The sequence below is a fragment of the Delphinus delphis genome, chromosome 7 (assembly GCF_949987515.2).
Source record: "Delphinus delphis chromosome 7, mDelDel1.2, whole genome shotgun sequence".
Lineage (NCBI taxonomy): Eukaryota > Metazoa > Chordata > Mammalia > Artiodactyla > Delphinidae > Delphinus > Delphinus delphis.
In genome coordinates, this window is record NC_082689.1 from 47,839,306 (window position 1) to 47,859,761 (window position 20,456).

The 20,456-nt window shown below is 36.9% G+C and overlaps 1 protein-coding gene across 1 annotated transcript in view; it reads right to left on the reverse strand.

Annotated features, from left to right (window-relative positions):
- The window catches only part of FSIP2 (fibrous sheath interacting protein 2), a 126,219-nt gene that overhangs the window by 65,178 nt on the left and 40,585 nt on the right, over positions 1-20,456 (reverse strand). The gene's annotated exons all lie outside the window — the stretch shown is intronic.

Genomic DNA, 20,456 nt, shown 5'->3' on the forward strand with positions numbered 1-20,456 from the left:
ATTCTGGAGTAAATATTCTAAAAATATTTTCCTAGAATTCTATATAAAATATTAAAACCATCCTCTTAAAATCAGCTAAGCTTTCAAGGAGGTAAGAGAAATCTTTGAGAGTAAAAAATTGGGGGGAACACACATATGGAATTGTAAGCAAATGATGAAGCTGATGCCTGCCCTGTACCCACTGGCCATAACTGCAAACTTAATGGATAACCAGGGGACCTAAAACCATATATCAGGCTCAAACCAGATGGGAAATAAAATCTTAGAGCTTGTGAAAATATACTTTATCCCACAAAACTACACCCTTGGTGAAAGAGCTGTCTTAAAAAAATCATGCCACAGAGGTAGCAGCACAAACAAATTATGCCTTGGCATCAGCTGTGGATAGAGGAAGAACAGCAGAAAAGAAAAATATCTCTGAAGAATTCATAACCATATATTATCTCTTACGTGACTTTGAGGTTCAAATTCACTGTATGGTCCATAAAACTCCAAATGAGAAATTTAAAATGAACCTGTTTTTATCGCTCTCCCAGATGCCTAGCAGTAGCATATGAAGAAAACTTAACAGCTTTATTGAAGTATAATTGATATTTGCAAAACTGTACATATTTAATGTGTTCAGTTTGAGTTTCTACATAGTAATACATCCTATCAAAGTATGGAATTCTGTCAAAAATGATGCATTTCTGTCAAAAACAAGCTAACATATAACAACACATCCCTGCCACTCACACATACACAAATATGAAGAAACAAACCAACATGCCAGTTATCAGGAAAAAAAAAAGCATTAAAATTAGACCACAAATATTTCAGATATTGGAATTATCAAATATAGAATATAAAATATGTGTATTTTATATGTTTAAATAAATAAAGTAGTAATTGGAAATCACAGGAATGGAACCTATCAAAAAAGTCCAATCAAATCTGAATAATAATGAGACATTTTATAATATATATTATATATATATGTTTAATCAAACAAATTTAAAAGTGCATTAAATTTATATAATAGTAAAATAGATACAACTGAAGAGAGAATTGGTGAAATGGAAGACAACCTCAAAGAAATTAACCAGAATACAATAGAGAGAAATGGAAAATGTGGTTTTTAGACGATATAGAAGTAGACACACACACACACACACACACACACACACGTATATAACTGGAGTTTCAGAAGAAAAGAATAAAGAAAATGAGGAGAAGCAACATAGGAGAGAAAAACAGCTGAGACTTGGCCAGAACTGCTCATCATAGTGATACTAAAGTAAAGCAGATGAAAGATCTTAAAAGCAGCCTTTGGTGTGTGTGTGGCAGGGGTGAGAAGGTAGGGAGGGGGATGTGGGAGGAAGGACCACTTACATAGGAATTAAGTAGAACAGAAAGTAGATCATTTAAGTAAAACAATATTTTTAAAGTGCTAAGAAAAAAAGAACTGTCCCTGAGAACTGGTATATCCAGCCATAATTATATCCCATAACATGGATAAAATACAGTTTTATTAAACAGAATCTGAGACTTTACTCCCAAAATACATTCATTAGTGACATTTCTAAAGAATGGATGTATTTTAGGAAAAATGAAGGTGATTCTATAAAGTATGAAATGCAAAAAGGAATGATGAACAACAATAAAATGGTTAACATGTGAGAAAATATAAATAAAACTTGAAAAATAGAATAGTAATTTAATAGAAAAATAGAAACATAATTTATATAACATAGAAAAGTAATTTAATTTTGAATTTTTTACCAGATAAATTATTAAATATGATACGAGATAGTGAGTAGAAGTAAATTATTCTAACTTTGACTTTTACTTTAAGTATACATGTTAAAATTTAAGGGTAATTGTCAAAAGAAATATACACATAGTAAAAAATGTCCAAAACAGCAGAAGGAAAGCTGAATTAAAAAATACACTTAATATTCTAAAAGAGAAGAAGAAAGGAAAAATTAAATATAGGTGTGTATATATATATATATATATATATATATATATATATATATTTAAAAGGAGAACAAACTGAAAGCAAAAATAAGGCAGTAAAAATCTTCCAAAGATCTGTAATTAACATAAATGTAAATGGTTTAAACTCAGTTAAAAATCAGTACTTCTAATACTGAATAAAATAAAGCAAAATCCAAAGTCAAGTATTTGTAAGAGCTACAATTAAACATTGTAGCTCTTAAAGACTCTAAGATTGAAAGCTGATACAACTATAGTAACATCAGGCAAATTGAATTTAAGACAGAAAGCATGGCTCAGGATAAAGGTCACTACATAATAATAAGATTAAGTTATTAACTTGGTAATAAGTTACCAAGATAACCCTAGGTATGACTAATAACCTTGATCAAGAAATAAAAAAGCAGGGCTTCCCTGGTGGCACAGTGGTTGGGAGTCTGCCTGCTGATGCAGGGGACGCGGGTTCGTGCCCCAGTCTGGGGGGATCCCACGTGCTGCAGAGCGGCTGGTCCCGTGGGCTGTGGCTGCTGAGCCTGTGCATCTGGGGCCTGTGCTCTGCAGCGGGAGGGGCCACAGCAGTGAGAGGCCCACGTACCGCAAAAAAAAAAAAAAAAAGAAATAAAAAAGCAAAAATGGATACAACTACACAGAGGAGTTAAACTATCCTATCATTCCCAATAATTTTTTGAAGAATTTAAAAAGTAAGACTATAGACTACTTGAACTATACAACTAAACATCTCAGTTGAACGGAAATATTTAGAATATTGTACTTCAAAGTTGACAATATTCATTGTTTTCAAACAGGACATTAAACAACTTAATCATGTACACTAAGCCAATAAAGCAATTCTTCAGATACTTCAAAAGGCTGGTAACATAAATGTCATGTTCTCAGTCTACAAAGCAATTAGAAATCAATAACAAAAAGAAAAACAAATCCAATATACTTGAAATTTTAAAACTCATGAATACAAAATAACACACAAAATTGGAATTTAGATATGATTTAGGGAATAAAAATACTGCACATCAAATTTTGCAGTACATTTCAAAATCTCTTTTGTACATACCACCAATTTAGTGTCATACACAGTTCTAAACACTTGACAAATATTAAGTTATTGAATTGCCATAGCAATCATATGAACAACATACTATTATTAGTTTCATTTTATAGTTGGAAAAACTAAAGAGCAGAGAAGTTAAACAACTTGGCCAAACATAAATTTTAAGTGTGGGAGTGTGGATTCAACTTAACTAGTCTGGGGTCAGAGTATGTGTTCTTTCCCACTATGCCATACTACCTTTCAATAATCCTATCCTTTCAATATGTATGGAAAGGATATATGATAAATTTATGTCAATAAATTTGAAAATTCATATGAATTGAATACATTTTCAAGAAAAGTTTAACATGCCCCAAAAATCTGAAAAGAAATGAAAAATAGGAATAGTTCTGAATCACTAAAGTCATTGAATCTGTAAAGTTTTTGTCACATAGTGAGCCAGGCCCAGGTTATTTTGCCAGTAATTTCTACCAAGCATTTATGAAATATATGATTCTAACTTTAGAAACTTCCGGAAAATAATAAAGAGGTAATATAACTCATAAAGCTAGTGTAAACTTGTAGAAAAACCACACCAGAAAACTAAGAAAAAGGAAAATTACAGCTGAACTTCTCTCAAGAACCTGGATGCTAAAATCCTACAATAATTACTAGAAAATATAATCTAGAAATGTATACTACATGATGAATAAATTTGATTTAATCAAGGAATGAACGATTGTTCTGAGAATAAAAAGTGATCATCTCAACAAGAGATGCACTAAAAAGTCAACATTCACTGATAAACCTTAGCAAGTTAGAAACAGAAGTGCATTTTCTTAACCTGGCATCTACCAAAATATTGTGGTGGGCATCATATTTAATGAATAATTTTAAAATATTTTAAATCAGAAAGAAGACAAAAAGCCCACTTTCATCATTTTATTCACCATTTCTCTGAAGGCCCTAGAAATGGGAAGAGTACAAGAAATAATTTAAAAATATTAAGATTGCAAATAAAGTAACTAATCTGTCATTATTTACCGGTAATATGTTTATATTAAAAAACAAAAGAATCAACAAATAAGGAATAAGAATTAGAGATTTGAAAAGGTTGCTGGACACATAATCATATAAAAATCAATCACATTAGTATACATTAGTAACAAGTAGTTAGAGAATATACAATTTTTAATAGCAATAGAAATAGTACCTAGGAACAAATCTAACAAAAAGATGTGTAAGATGTTTCTGGCGAAAACACTAAACTTAAAGAAATGAAATTTCCATAAAATGGAATGATAGACCATTTACGCTGATAGGGAAAATCAGTATTGTAAAGATATCTGTTCTCCCCTTATTAATTTATAGTTTCAATGCAGTTTCAGTCAACACCTCAGCTGGGTGTGTTTGCATGTGTTTCTGAGACTGGCAGGTCAACTTAAAATTTATATGGAGGAAGATAGATTTAGCCAAGGCACTCCCAGAAAAGTAGAACAAAGTGGTAAAAGTGGTAGCAGATGGGAGCTGGTGGATAAGGTGTCTTCTCCTTACTGATGTCAAGACATTGTGAATCATCAACAGTGTGATACTAGTGCAATGACAAACTGATCTTTTGGAACAGAATAGAGAAATCAGAAACAGATCCACACATATATGGTGTCTGCATATTAGCAAGCTGGCATTCCAGATAAGTGGGTGAGGACAGGTCTTTCAAAAGAATAGTTATCAGGCAGAGAGTCAATAGCAGTTGCTGGTATACCCACGGTTAAGCTGGGACTGAGAGCAGTAACAACAACAGTGTACTTTGTGAGCCCGCACAATAGGCAAAAGGGGACACAACAGAGCACACTCACAGGTGAACACCTCCAGAGGTGGAATACTCAGTGGCTTCTCTCCCCATGGGAGTGCTCCAGTCCCACCTACCTCATATCATAGACCAGACACACAACTAAGAAACAGATCTGGAGGCCTCTATGTGAACAACTAGGGAGCAGACCCTGCCCCTGACAGGGCAGTGACAACCACAGAGTGAAGGGGAGGCCCCACTCAATATCCAGGGCAGGCTATAGTCAGCACAACACCAGTCAAACCCTCCATCAAAGGGATAGGGCATACACTGAGAAAAGAGGTGGCAGTCATCCATACTAAAAACAGCCCTTGCACGAAAAACAAAACAAAACAAAAAAAACCCATTAAACCCAAGCAGGCTACATAGGGATGTTCCCACATAAAAATAGCCCTCCAAACTCTGAGGGTCTGGCATCGGGAGGAAGAACCTCCAGAGAATGTAGCCTTGAAGCCCAGCAGGGCTTGAGTGCAGTAGCTCCACTCTTGGAGGGTGCACACAAGGTTTCATGTGCACTGGGACTCAGCATAAAGCAGTACCTCCATAGGAACCTGGGCTAGATCTACCTAGGGGTCTTGGAGGGTCTCCTGGGGAGATGGGGGTTGGTTGGCTGTACCTCACTGTGTGGGCAAGGGGACTGGTAGCAGAGGCCCCAGAGAATATTAATTGGCGTGAGCTCTCTTGGAGTTCCCCATTTTGGCACCAAGAACCAACCCCATCCAACAGCCTGCAGGCTCCAGTGCTGGAATGCCTCAGGCCAAACAACCAGCAAGACAGGAACACAGCCCTACCCATCAGCAGACAAGCTGCCTAAAGTTGTACTAAGCTCACAGACACCCCAAAACACACCCCGGACATGGCCCTGCCCATCAGAGGGACAACACTAAGCTCCACCCACCTGAGGGCAGGCACCTGTCCCCCCCACCAGGAAGCCTGGACCAACCTCACCCACCAAGGGGCAGATACCAGAAGCAAGAGGAACTATGATCCTGCAGCCCATGGAAAGGAGACCACAAACACAGTAACGTATATAGAATTAGATGACAGAAATATGTTGCAGAAGGAGCAAGATAAAAACCTACAAGACCAAATAAATGAAGAGGAGATAGGAAATCTACCTGAAAAAGAATTCAGAGTAATGATAGTAAAGATGATCTAAAATCTCAGAAAAAGAATGGAGGATCAGATCGAGATGATACAAGAAATATTTAACAAAGACCTAGAAAAACTAAAGAACAATCAGAAATGAATACAATAACTGAAATGAAAAATACACTAGAAGGAACTGATAGGAGAATAAATGAGGAAGAAGAATGGATAAGTGAGCTAGAAGATAGAATGATGGAAATCACTGCTGTAGAATAGAATAAAGAAAAAAAGAATGAAAAGAAATGAGGACAGTCTCAGAGACCTCTGGGACAACATTAAACACACCAACATTTGAATTATAGTGGTGCCAGAAGAAGAGAAAGAGACTGAGAAAATATTTGAAGAGGTTAGAGTAGAAAACTTCCCTAACATGGGAAAGGAAATAGTCACCCAAGTCCAGGAAGCACAGAGAGTCCCATACAGTATAAACCCAAGAAGGAACATGCTCAGACATATATTAATCGAATGAACAAAAATTAATACAAAGAAAAAATATTGAAAGCAACAAGGGAAAATCAACAAACAACATACAAGGGAATCCCCAATGGTTATCAGCTGATTTTTCAGCGGAAACTCTGCAGGCCAGAATGGAGTGGCAGGATATGTTTAAAGTGATGAAAGGGAAAAAGCTACAGCCAAGAATACTCTACCCAGCAAGGCGCTCATTCAGATTCGATGGAGAAATCAAAAGCTTTACAGACAAGCAATGGCTAAGAGAATTCAGCACCACCAAACCAGCTTTACAACAAATGCTAAAGGAACTTCTCTAGGCAGGTGAGGTTTAAAAAAAAAAAAAAAAAGGCCACAACTAGGAACAAGAAACTCACAAATTGGAAAGTACACTGGTAAAAGCAAACCTACAGTAAAAGTAGGAAATCATCCATACACAAATATGATAGCAAAACCAGCAAACATGAGGAGAGTACAAATACAGGAAATGGGAATTACATTTGAAATTGAGAGACCAGCAACTTAAAACAAACTTGTATATATATAGACTGCTACATCAAAACCTCATGGGAAATGCAAACCAAAAAATAGATACACAACAAAAAAGAAAAAGCAACCCAAACACAACACTACAGATGGTCATCAAACCACAAGAGAAGAGAACAAAAGAGGAAGGGATGGAAAAAGACCTACAAAAACAAATTCAAAACAATTAAGAAAATGGTAATAGGAACATACATATCAATAATTACCTAAAATGTAAATGGATTAAATGCTCCAACCAATAGACACAGAATGGCTGAATAGATACAAAACAAGACCTGTGTATATGCTGTCTATAAGAGACCAACTTCAGACCTGGGACACACACAGACTGAAAGTGAGGGGATGGAAAAAGATATTCCATGCAAATGGAAATCAAAGAAAGCTGCAGTAGCAATACTCATATCAGACAAAATAGACTTTAAAATAAGAGACAAGGAAGGACACTACATAATGATCAAGGGATCATTCCAAGAAGAAGATATAACAATTATAAATATATATGCACCCAACATAGGAGTACCAATATATAAAGCAAATGCTAATGGCCATAAAAAGGGAAATCAAAAGTAACACAATAATAGTGGGGGATTTTAAGACCCCACTTACACTAATAGCAGATCATTCAGACAGAAAATTAATAAGGAAACACAGCCTTAAATGACACATTAGACAAGATAGACTTGATATTTATAGAACATTCCATCCCAAACCAGCAGAATACACTTTCTTCTCAAGTGCACATGGAACATTCTCCAGGATAAATCACACCTTGGGTCACAAATCAAGCCTTGAAAATTTAAGAAAACTGAAATCATATCAAGCATCTTTTCTGACCACAACGCTATGAGTTTAGAAATCAATTACACGAAAAAAACCTATAAAAAACACAAACACATGGAGGCTAAACAATATGTTACTAAACAACCAATGGATCACTGAAGAAATCAAAGAGGAAATCAAATAATACCTAGAGACAAATGACAACAAAAGAAAGAGAATCCAAAACCGATGGGATACAGCAAAGGGAGTTCTATGATGGAAGTTTATAGCAATACAATCTTAACCTCAGAAAACAAATCTCAAACAACCTAACCTTACACCTAAAGCAACTAGAGAAACAAGAACAAACAAAGCCCAAAGTTAGTAGAAGGAAAAGAAATCATAAAAATCAGAGCAGAAATAAATGAAATGGAGATAAAGAAAACAGCAGTAAAGATCAATGAAACTAAAAGCTAGTTCTTTTGGAACAACAAAACTGATAAATCTTTAGCTATACTCATCAAGAAAAAAAAGGGAGAGGGCTCCAATCAATAAAATTAGAAATGAAAAAAGGAATTTACAACTGACACCACAGGAATACAAAGCATCATAAGAGACCATTACAAGCAACCATACACAAATAAAATGGACAACCTAGAAGAAACAAATTCTTAGAAAGGTACAACCTTCCAATACTGAACCAGGAAGAAATAGAATATATGAACAGACCAATCACAAGTACTGAAATTGAAACTATGATTAAAAAACTTGCAGCGAACACAAGTCCAGGAACAGATAGCTTCACAGGGGAATTCTGTAAAACATTTAGAGAAGAGTTAACACCTACCTTCTGGAACTCTTCAAAAAATTGCAGAGGAAGGGAAGGAATACTTCCCAAGCTCATTGTATGAGGCCACCATCACTCTGATACCAAAACCAGACAAAGATGTCACACACACAAAAAATTACAGGCCAATATCACCTATGAACATAGATGCAAAAATCCTCAACAAAATACTAGCCAACCAAATCCAACAACACATTAAAAGCATCATACACCATGATCAAGTGGGATTTATCTCAGGGATGCAAGGATTCTCAATATATGCAAACCAATCAATGTGATACACTGTATTAACAAATTGAAGAATAAAAACCATATGATCATCTCAATAGATGAAGAAAAAGCTTCTGACAAATTTCAACACCCATTTATGATAAAAACTCTCCATAAAGTGGGCATAGAGGGAACCTACTTCAACATAATAAAGGTCATATACAACAAACTCACAGCAAACATCATTCTCAATGGCAAAAACTGAAACCATTTCCTCTAAGGTCAGGAACAAGACAAGGATGTCCACTCTTGCCATTACTATTCAACATAGTTTTGGAAGTCCTAGCCACACAATCAGTGAAGAAAACGAAATAAAAGGAATCCAGATTGGAAAAGAAGAAGTAAAACTGTCACTGTTTGCAGATAACATGATATTATACATAGAAAACCCTAAAGATGCTACCAGAAAAGTACTAGAGCTTATCAATGAGTTCTGTAAAGTTGCACGATACATAATACACAGAAACCTCTTGCATTTCTATACACTAATAATGAAAGATCAGAAAGATAAATTAAGGAAACAATCCCATTTACCATCACATCAAGACAAATAAAATAAAATACCTAGGAATAAACTTACCTAAGGAGGCAAATGCTTGTACTCAGAATAAGTACTGAGTATAAGGTACTGACAAAAGAAACCAAAGATGACACAAACAGATGGAGAGATATACCATGTTCCTGGGAAGAATCAATATTGTGAAAATAACTATACTACCCAAAGCAATCTACAGATTCAATGCAATCTCTATCAAATTACCAATGACATTTTTGACAAAATTAGAACAAAAATTTTTACAATTTGTATGGAAACAAGAAAGACCCCGAATAGCCAAAGCAATCTTGAGAAAGAAAGATGGAGCTGGAGTAATCACACTCCTTGATGTCAGGCTATACTGCAAAGCCACAGTAATCAAAACAGTATGGTACTGGCACAAAAAAAGAAATATTAAAAAAAAGAAATATAGATCAGTGGAACAGGATAGAAAGCCCAGAAATAAACCCATGCACCTGTGGTCACCTAACCTATGGCAAAGGAGGCAAGAATATACAATGGAGAAAAGACAGTCTTTTCAATAGTGCTGTGAAACCGTAAACAAAATGAAATGACAACCTACAGAATGGGAGAAAATATCTGCAAATGATGCGACCAACAAGGGGTTAATATCCAAAATATACAGACAGCTCTTGCAGCTCAGTATCAAAAACACGAACAACCCAATCAAAAAATGGGCGTAAGATCTAAATAGACATTTCTCCAAAGAAAACATGTCAATGGCCAAATAGCACATGGAAATATGCTCAACCTCACTAATTATTAGAGGAATGCAAATCAAAACTACAAGGAGATATCACCTCACACTGGTCTGAGTGCCCATCATCAAAAAATCTGCAAACAATAAATGCTGGAGAGGAGGTGGAGAAAAGGGAACCCTCTTGCACTGTTGATGGGAATGTAAACTGGTACAGCCACTATGGAGAACAGTATGGATGTTCCTTAAAAAACTAAAAATAGATTTACCATATGATCCAGCAATCCCACTCCTGGGCATATATTTGGAGAAAACCATAGTTCAAAAAGATACATGTACCCCAGTGTTCACTGCAGCACTATTTACAATAGTCAGGACATGGAAACAACATAAATGTCCATCAACAGAGGAATGGATAAAGAAGATGTGGTACGTATATACAATGGAATATTCTCAGCCATAAAAAAGAACTAATGTCATTTGCAGCAACAGGTATGGACCTAGAGATTGTCATACTGAGTGAAGTCAGACAGAGGAAGACAAATATCATATGATATCACTTATATGTGGGATCTAAAAAAAAAAGGTACAAATGAATCTATTTACAAAACAGAAATAGTCACAGGTGTAGAAAACAAACTTGTGATTACTATGGGGTAAAGGGGGGGAAGGGATAAAATGAGAGACTTGGATTGATATATACACACACTGCATATACACAGTGTGTGTGTATACATATATGGATAACTATATATATATAATAGATAACTAATAAGGACATACTGTGTATGACAGGGAACTCTACTCAGTACTCTGTAATGTATAATGGCCTATATAGGAAAAGAATCTAAAAAAGAGTGGATATATGTATATGTATAACTGACTCACTCTGCTGTACACCTGAAACTAACACCGTATTTTAAATCAACTATACTCTAGTAAAAATTTAAAAAGGAAAAAAAAGTTCTCAGGCAAACAGTTATTCATGTGGGGAGGAAGGCAAGGGAGATAACAGTTTTACACTGAGAGGACCTGAAGGGGAGCTCTACTGGTAGACTGGTTTTGCTGTAGGTCCTTAAGGCAAGAAAGGGCTACAAATTATACCTGACGGGAGGTACAGGAACTTTCTCTTTACAGAGGGTTATTTATGATTCTATTCATCCTGTTCCCCTTATGCAGAAATAATTGTGGTTTCCTCTACTTGCTGATTTCCTGCTAATACCTAGGCCTAACAGCTAAGGTCATTAAAAAAAAGTATGACCAAGTAGAGAAAATTAAAAACTCACTTAAGAGAAACCCAGAAATCATAGGGCTAAGAACTACATGTGACATTGTCAAAAGCAAAACTGATGAAAGACTCAAGCTATGCCCATTCACAGCATATTGCCTATGGCTGATTTACAGCTACAGCGGCAGAGGTGAATAGTTGCAATAGAGACTTCATGGCTGGCTAACACATGAATTAAAACCTTAGGTCTCTCAAATAAAGAATAGACATTTTTTTGGTATATCTGTGGAACATTAAAAAATATCAATACATATTTGGCCACGAAGAAAACTTAACTTCAATGAAGAGAGATTTAAAGGCTATATTTTCTGATACTAATTCAAAGAAATTAAAAATAAGAATGTTACCAAAATTATTTATTAGAAATTTAAATATATACACAGATATCTGTTTTGAAAGAGAATTTAAGAGGGGAAGTAAAATCTATGTGTAAACCAATAAAAAACAGAGCAATTTATATCAAAATCTACAGTTGTGAGCTACACTCACATGAAAATGTTTAGCATAGAGGGTATTATTATTAGAATAAAAAACAAAACAAAATTCCACAGTTTTGGAAGACAGAGTTAATAGCTTGGCTGGGAATGCTCTGTCCTTATCTCTATGGAAAAATGGATGTTTGACTTTGACTTTATTAAATTTACTTTTTGCTTATTTATTTTTTAAATTACAATTGATTTACAATATTTCCTTAGTCTCAGGTGTATAGTAATTCAATATATATATATTTCCAGATTATATTCCATTATAGATTACAAAATACTGAATTTAATTCTTCATGCTATACAGTAAATCCTTGTTGCTTATGTATAGTAGTTTGTATCTGTTAATCCCATACTCCTCTCATTTGTCTCTCCTTCCCTCCCTTCTCCCCTTTGGAAACCATATATTTGTTATCTATCTCTGTGTGACTGTTGTAGTTTTGTATATAGAAGTGATTCTGCTGTATCCCATAGATTTTGTATGGTTGTGAGTTCATTTTTGTTTATCTTGAGGTATTTTCTGATGTCTTCTTTGATTTCATCATTGACCTAGTGGTTTTTTAGTATCATGTTGTTTAGTCTCCATTAGTGTTCATTCTTTTCCCATTTTTCTTTCTGTGGTTGATTTCTGGTTTCATACTATTGTGGTCAGAAAAGATGCTTGAAATAATATCCACCCTCTCAAATTTGTTGAAGCTTGTTTGGTTATCTTAGTATGTGGTCTATTCTAGAGCTTTCCATGCATGCTTGAGAAGAATGTGTAGTCTTTTTTTTTTTGGATATAGTATCCTGTAGATGTCAATTAAGTCAAACTTGTCTACTGTGTCAATGCAGGACCTCCATTGCATTACTGATTTTTTGAGAAGATAAATATCTGAAATAAACACCTTAGCTTTAACAGCTCAAGGAACTAATTAAAGAAGGACAAACTAAGCCCAAAGATAATAGATGGAAGGTAATAACGAAGATCAGAGTGGAAATAAATGAAATAGAGCCTAAAAAGAAAATAGGAAAGATTAATAAAAATAAGTACTTTTTAAAAAAGATTAACAAAATAGACAAACCTTTAGCTTGACTTAACAGGAAAAAAAAGGCGGAAAGACTCAAAATTAGAAATGAAAAAGACATTACAGTTGATACCACATAAAGACAAAGGATAATAAAAAACTACCATGAATAATTATATCCCAACAAATTAGATAACCTAGAAGAACTGGATAAATTCTTATAAACGTCCAACCTACCAAGACGGAATTATAAAGAAGTTGAATATCTGACAGACCAATTACTAATAAGGAGATTGAATCAGTAATCAAAAACCTTCCACACAGGGAACTATATTCAATATCCTATGATAAACCGTAATGGAAAATAATATAAAAAAAGAACGTATATATGTGTATAACTGAGTCACTCTGCTGTACGGAAGAGAGTGGCACAACACTGTAAATCAAGTATAGTTCAATGAAAAAAATTAAAACCTTCCAGCAAAGAAAAGTCCAGGACCAGATGGTTTCACTGGTGAATTGACCAAACATTCAAAGATGATGAATTAATACAAATCCTTATCAAACTCTTCCAAAAAAAAAAAAAAAAAGCAAAAGAACCCCAAACCCAGAAGATGAGGGATCAGTTCAAAATTCATTATACAAGGCCAGCATTACTGAGATATCAAAGCCAGACAAGAACACTACAAGGAAAAAAAAACAAAAAAAAGCTATAGGCCAATATCCCTGATGAACATAGATGCAAAAATTCAAAACAGAATATTAGCAAACCAGAGGGGGGACCTTGAAGATGGCAGAAGAGTAAGACACGGAGATCACCTTCCTCCCCACAGATACACCAGAAATACATCTACACGTGGAACAACTCCTACAGAACACCTACTGAAGGCTGGCAGAAGACCTCAGACCTCCCAAAAGGCAAGAAACTCCCCACGTACCTGGGTAGGGCAAAAGAAAAAAAGAAAAAACAGAGACAAAAGAATAGGAATAGGACCTGAACCAGTGGGAGGGAGCTGTGAAGGAGGAAAGGTTTCTACACACTAGGAAGCCCCTTCGCGGGTGGAGACTGCGAGAGGCAGAGGGGGGAGCTTCGGAGCCGCGGAGGAGTGCACAGCAACAGCGGTGCGGAGAGCAAAGGGAGGAGATTCCCGCACAGAGGATCGGTGCCGAGCGGCACTCACAAGCCCAAGAGGCTTGTCTGCTCACCCGCTGGGGCGGGCGGGGCTGCGAGCTGAGGCTTTGAGGCTCGGGTTTCGGTTTCGGACGAAGCGCAGGGAGAGGACTGGGGTTGGTGGCTTGAACGTAGCCTGAAGGGGTTAGTGCACCACGGCTAGCCGGGAGGGAGTCCGGGGAAAAGTCTGCACCTGCCGAAAAGGCAAGAGACTTTTTCTTCCCTCTTTGTTTCCTGGTGCGCGAGGAGATGGGTTTAAGAGCGCTGCTTAAAGGAACTCCAGAGACCGGCGCGAGCCGTGGCTAAAAGCGCGAACCCCAGAGACGGGCGTGAGCCGCGGCTATAAGCACAGACCCCAGGGACGGGTGGGAGACGCTAAGGCTGCTGCTGCCGCCACCAAGGGGCCTATGTGCGAGCACAGGTCACTATCCACACCCCTCTTCCGCGGAGCCTGTGTAGCCCGCCACCGCCAGGTTCCCGGGATCCAGGGACAACTTCCCTGGGAGAACGCACAGTGGGCCTCAGGCTGGTGCAACGTCATGCTGGCCTCTGCTGCCGCAGGCCCGCCCCACACGCAGTGCCCCTCCCTCCCCCCAAGCCTGAGTGCGCCAGAGCTCCCGAATCAGTGGCTCCTTTAACCCCGTCCTGTCTGAGCAAAAAACAGACGCCCTCCAGCGACCTACACGCAGAGGCAGGGCCAAATCCAAAGCTGAGCCCCTGTGAGCTGTGAGAACAAAGAAGAGAAAGGGAAATCTCTCCCAGCAGCCTCAGAAGCAGCGGATTAAAGCTCCACAATCAACTTGATGTACCTGCCTCTGTGGAATACATGAATAGACGAGTCATCCCAAATTGAGGAGGTGGGCTTCGAGAGCAAGATCTATGATTTTTTCCCCTTTTCCTCTTTTTGTGAATGTGTAGGTGTATGCTTCTGTGTGAGATCTTGTCTGTATAGTCTTGCTTCCATCATTTGTCTTAGGGTTCTATCCGTCCATGGCTTTTTTAAAAAATTTTTTTCTTAATAATTAATTATAATTTTAATAACTTTATTACACTCTACTTTCTTTCTTTCTCTTTCTTTCTTTCTAGCCTTCCTTCCTTCCTTCCCTCCTTTAGACAACGAATCATCCCAAATTGAGGAGGTGGTCTCTGAGAGCAAGATTTATGATTTTTTTCCCCTTTACCTCTTTTGGTGATGGTGTATGTATATGCTGCTGTGTAAGATTTTGTCTGTATAGCTTTGCTCCCAACATTTGTCCTAAGATTCTATCTGTCCCTTTTTTTTCTAAATAATTATTTTTAATTCAATAACTTTATTATACTTTATTTTATTTTATTGTATCTTCTTTCTTTCTTTTTTCCTTCCTTCCCTCCTACCTTCCTTCCTCCCTCCCTCCCCCTCCTTTCTTTCCTCCTTTCTTTCTTTCTTCCTTCCTTCCTTCCCTCCTTTCTTTTTTCATACTTCTACTAATTCTCTCTACTTTTTCTCCCTTTTATTCTGAGCCGTGTGGACGAAAGGATCTTTGTGCTCCAGCCAGGAGTCAGGGCTCTGCCTCTGAGGTAGGAGAGCCAACTTCAGGACACTGGTCCACAAGAGACCTCCCAGCTCCACATAATATCAAATGGCGAAAATCTCCCAGAGACCTCCATCTTAACACCAGCACCCAGCTTCACTCAACAACCAGCAAGCTACAATGCTGGACAACCTATGCCAAACAAGGAGCAAAACAGGAACACAACCCCTCCCATTAGCAGAGAAGCTGCGTAAAATCATAATAAGGTCACAGACACCCCAAAACACACCACCAGACATGGACCTGCCCACTAGAGAGACAAGATCCAGCCTCATCCACCACAACACAGGCACTAGTCCCTTCCACCAGGAAGCCTACACAACCCATGGAACCAACCTTAGCCACTGGAGACAGACATCAAAAACAGCGGGAACTACGAACCTGCAGCCTGCAAAAAGGAGACCCCAAACACAGTAAGATAAGCAAAATGAGAAGACAGAAAAACACACAGCAGATAAAGGAGCAAGATAAAAACGCACCAGACCTAACAAATGAAGAGGAAATAGGCAGTCTACCTGAAAAAGAATTCAGAATAATGATAGTAAGGATGATCCAAAATCTTGGAAATAGAATGGACAAAATGCAAGAAACAGTTAACAAGGACCTAGAAGAAATAAAGATGAAAGAAGCAACGATGAACAACACAGTAAATGAAATTAAAAGTACTATAGATGGGATCAATAGCAGAATAACTGAGGCAGAAGAACGGATAAGTGACCTGGAAGATAAAATAGTGGAAATAACTACTGCAGAGCAGAATAAAGAAAAAAGAATGAAAAGAACTGAGGACAGTCTCAGAGACCTCTGGGACAACATTAAACGCACCAACATTCGAATTATAGGGGTTCCAGAAGAAGAAGAGAAAAAGAAAGGGACTGAGAAAATATTTGAAGAGATTATAGTTGAAAACTTCCCTAATATGGGAAAGGAAATAGTTAATCAAGTCCAGGAAGCACAGAGAGTCCCATACAGGATAAATCCAAGGAGAAATACGCCAGGACACATATTAATCAAACTGTCAAAAATTAAATACAAAGAAAGCATATTAAAAGCAGCAAGGGAAAAACAACAAATAACACACAAGGGAATCCCCATAAGGTTAACAGCTGATCTTTCAGCAGAAACCCTACAAGCCAGAAGGGAGTGGCAGGCCATACTGAAAGTGATGAAGGAGAAAAACCTGCAACCAAGACTACTCTACCCAGCAAGGATCTCATTCAGATTTGATGGAGAAATTAAAACCTTTACAGACAAGCAAAAGCTGAGAGAGTTCAGCACCACCAAACCAGCTTTACAACAAATGCTAAAGGAACTTCTCTAGACAAGAAACACAAGAGAAGGAAAAGACCTATAATAACAAACCCAAAACAATTAAGAAAATGGGAATAGGAACATACATATCGATAATTACCTTAAATGTAAATGGACTAAATGCTCCCACCAAAAGACACAGATTGGCTGAATGGCTACAAAAACAAGACCCTTATATATGCTGTCTACAAGAGACCCACTTCAGACCTAGAGACACATACAGACTGAAAGTAAGGGGATGGAAAAAGATATTCCATGCAAATGGAAACCAGAAGAAAGCTGGAGTAGCAATTCTCATATCAGACAAAATAGACTTTAAAATAAGGATGATTAGAAGAGACAAAGAAGGACACTACATAATGACCAAGGGATCGATCCAAGAAGAAGATATAACAATTGTAAATATTTATGCACCCAACATAGGAGCACCTCAATACATAAGGCAAATACTAACAGTCATAAAAGGGGAAATCGACAGTAACACATTCATAGTAGGGGATTTTAACACCCCACTTTCACCCATGGACAGATCATCCAAAATGAAAATAAATAAGGAAACACAAGCTTTAAATGATACATTAAACAAGATGGACTTAACTGATATTTATAGGACACTCCATCCAAAAACAACAGAATATACATTTTTCTCAAGTGCTCATGGAACATTCTCCAGGATAGATCATATCTTGGGTCACAAATCAAGCCTTGGTAAATTTAAGAAAATTGAAATTGTATCAAGTATCTTTTCTGACCACAACGCCATGAGACTAGATATCAATTACAGGAAAAGATCTGTAAAAAATACAAACACATGGAGGCTAAACAATACACTACTTAATAATGAAGTGATCACTGAAGAAATCAAAGAGGAAATCAAAAAAATACCTAGAAACAAATGACAATGGAGACACAACGACCCAAAACCTATGGGATGCAGCAAAAGCAGTTCTAAGGGGGAAGTTTATAGCAATACAAGTCCACCTTAAGAAGCAGGAAACATCTAGAATAAACAACCTAACCTTGCACGTCAAGCAATTAGAGAAAGAAGAACAAAAAAACCCCAAAGCTAGCAGAAGGAAAGAAATCATAAAAATTAGATCAGAAATAAATGAAAAAGAAATGAAGGAAACAATAGCAAAGATCAATAAAACTAAAAGCTGGTTCTTTGAGAAGATAAAATAGATAAACCACTAGCCAGACTCATCAAGAAAAAAAGGGAGAAGACTCAAATCAATAGAATTAGAAATGAAAAAGGAGAAGTAACAACTGACACTGCAGAAATAAAAAAGATCATGAGAGATTACTACAAGCAACTCTATGCCAATAAAATGGACAATCTGGATGAAATGGACAAATTCTTAGAAATGCACAACCTGCCAAGACTGAATCAGGAAGAAATAGAAAATATGAACAGACCAATCACAAGCACTGAAATTGAAACTGTGATTAAAAATCTTCCAACAAACAAAAGCCCAGGACCAGATGGCTTCACAGGCGAATTCTATCAAACATTTAGAGAAGAGCTAACACCTATCCTTCTCAAACTTTTCCAAAATATAGCAGAGGGAGGAACACTCCCAAACTCATTCTACGAGGCCACCATCACCCTGATACCAAAACCAGACAAGGATGTTACAAAGAAAGAAAACTACAGGCCAATATCACTGATGAACATAGATGCAAAAATCCTCAACAAAATACTAGCAAACAGAATCCAACAGCACGTTAAAAGGATCATACACCATGATCAAGTGGGGTTTATTCCAGGAATGCAAGGATTCTTCAATATACGCAAATCTATCAATGTGACAAACCATATTAACAAATTGAAGGAGAAAAACCATATGATCATCTCAATAGATGCAGAGAAAGCTTTTGACAAAATTCAACACCCATTTATGATAAAAACCCTGCAGAAAGTAGGCATAGAGGGAACTTTCCTCAACATAATAAAGGCCATATATGACAAGCCCACAGCAAACATCATCCTCAATGGTGAAAAACTGAAGGCATTTCCACTAAGATCAGGAACAAGACAAGGTTGCCCACTCTCACCACTCTTATTCAACATAGTTTTGGAAGTTTCAGCCACAGCAATCAGAGAAGAAAAGGAAATAAAAGGAATCCAAATCGGAAAAGAAGAAGTTAAGCTGTCACTGTTTGCAGATGACACGATACTATACATGGAGAATCCTAAAGATGCTACCAGAAAACTACTAGAGCTAATCAATGAATTTGGTAAAGTGGCAGGATACAAAATTAATGCACAGAAATCTCTGGCATTCCTATATACTAATGATGAAAAATCTGAAAGTGAAATCAAGAAAACACTCCCATTTACCATTGCAACAAAAAGAATAAAATATCTAGGAATAAACCTACCTAAGGAGACAAAAGACCTGTATGCAGAAAATTATAAGACACTGATGAAAGAAATTAAAGATGATACAAATAGATGGAGAGATATACCATGTTCTTGGATTGGAAGAATCAACATTGTGAAAATGACTCTACTACCCAAAGCAATCTACAGATTCAATGCAATCCCTATCAAACTACCACTGGCATTTTTCACAGAACTAGAACAAAAAATTGCACAATTTGTATGGAAACACAAAAGACCCCGAATAGCCAAAGCAATCTTGAGAACAAAAAAAGGAGCTGGAGGAATCAGGCTCCCTGACTTCAGACTATACTACAAAGCTACAGTAACCAAGATAGTATGGTACTGGCACAAAAACAGAAAGATAGATCAATGGAACAGGATAGAAAGCCCAGAGATAAACCCATGCACATACGGACACCTTATCTTTGATAAAGGTGGCAGGAATGTACAGTGGAGAAAGGACAGCCTCTTCAATAAGTGGTGCTGGGAAAACTGGACAGATACATGTAAAAGTATGAGATTAGATCACTCCCTAACACCATACACAAAAATAAGCTCAAAATGGATTAAAGACCTAAATGTAAGGCCAGAAACTATCAAACTCTTAGAGGAAAACATAGGCAGAACACTCTATGACATAAATCATAGCAAGGTCCTTTCTGACCCACCTCATAGAGTAACGGAAATAAAAAGAAAAATAAACAAATGGGACCTAATGAAACTTCAAAGCTTTTGCACAGCAAAGGAAACCATAAACAAGACCAAAAGACAACCCTCAGAAGGGGAGAAAATATTTGCAAATGAAGCAACTGACAAAGGATTAATTTCCAAAATTTACAGGCAGCTCATGCAGCTCAATAACAAAAAAACAAACAACCCAATCCAAAAGTGGGCAGAAGACCTAAATAGATATTTCTCCAAAGAAGATATACAGACTGCCAACAGACACATGAAAGAATGCTCAACATCATTAATCATTAGAGAAATGCAAATCAAAACTACAATGAGGTATCATCTCACACCAGTCAGAATGGCCATCATCAAAAAATCTAGAAACAATAAATGCTGGAGAGGGTGTGGAGAAAGGGGAAC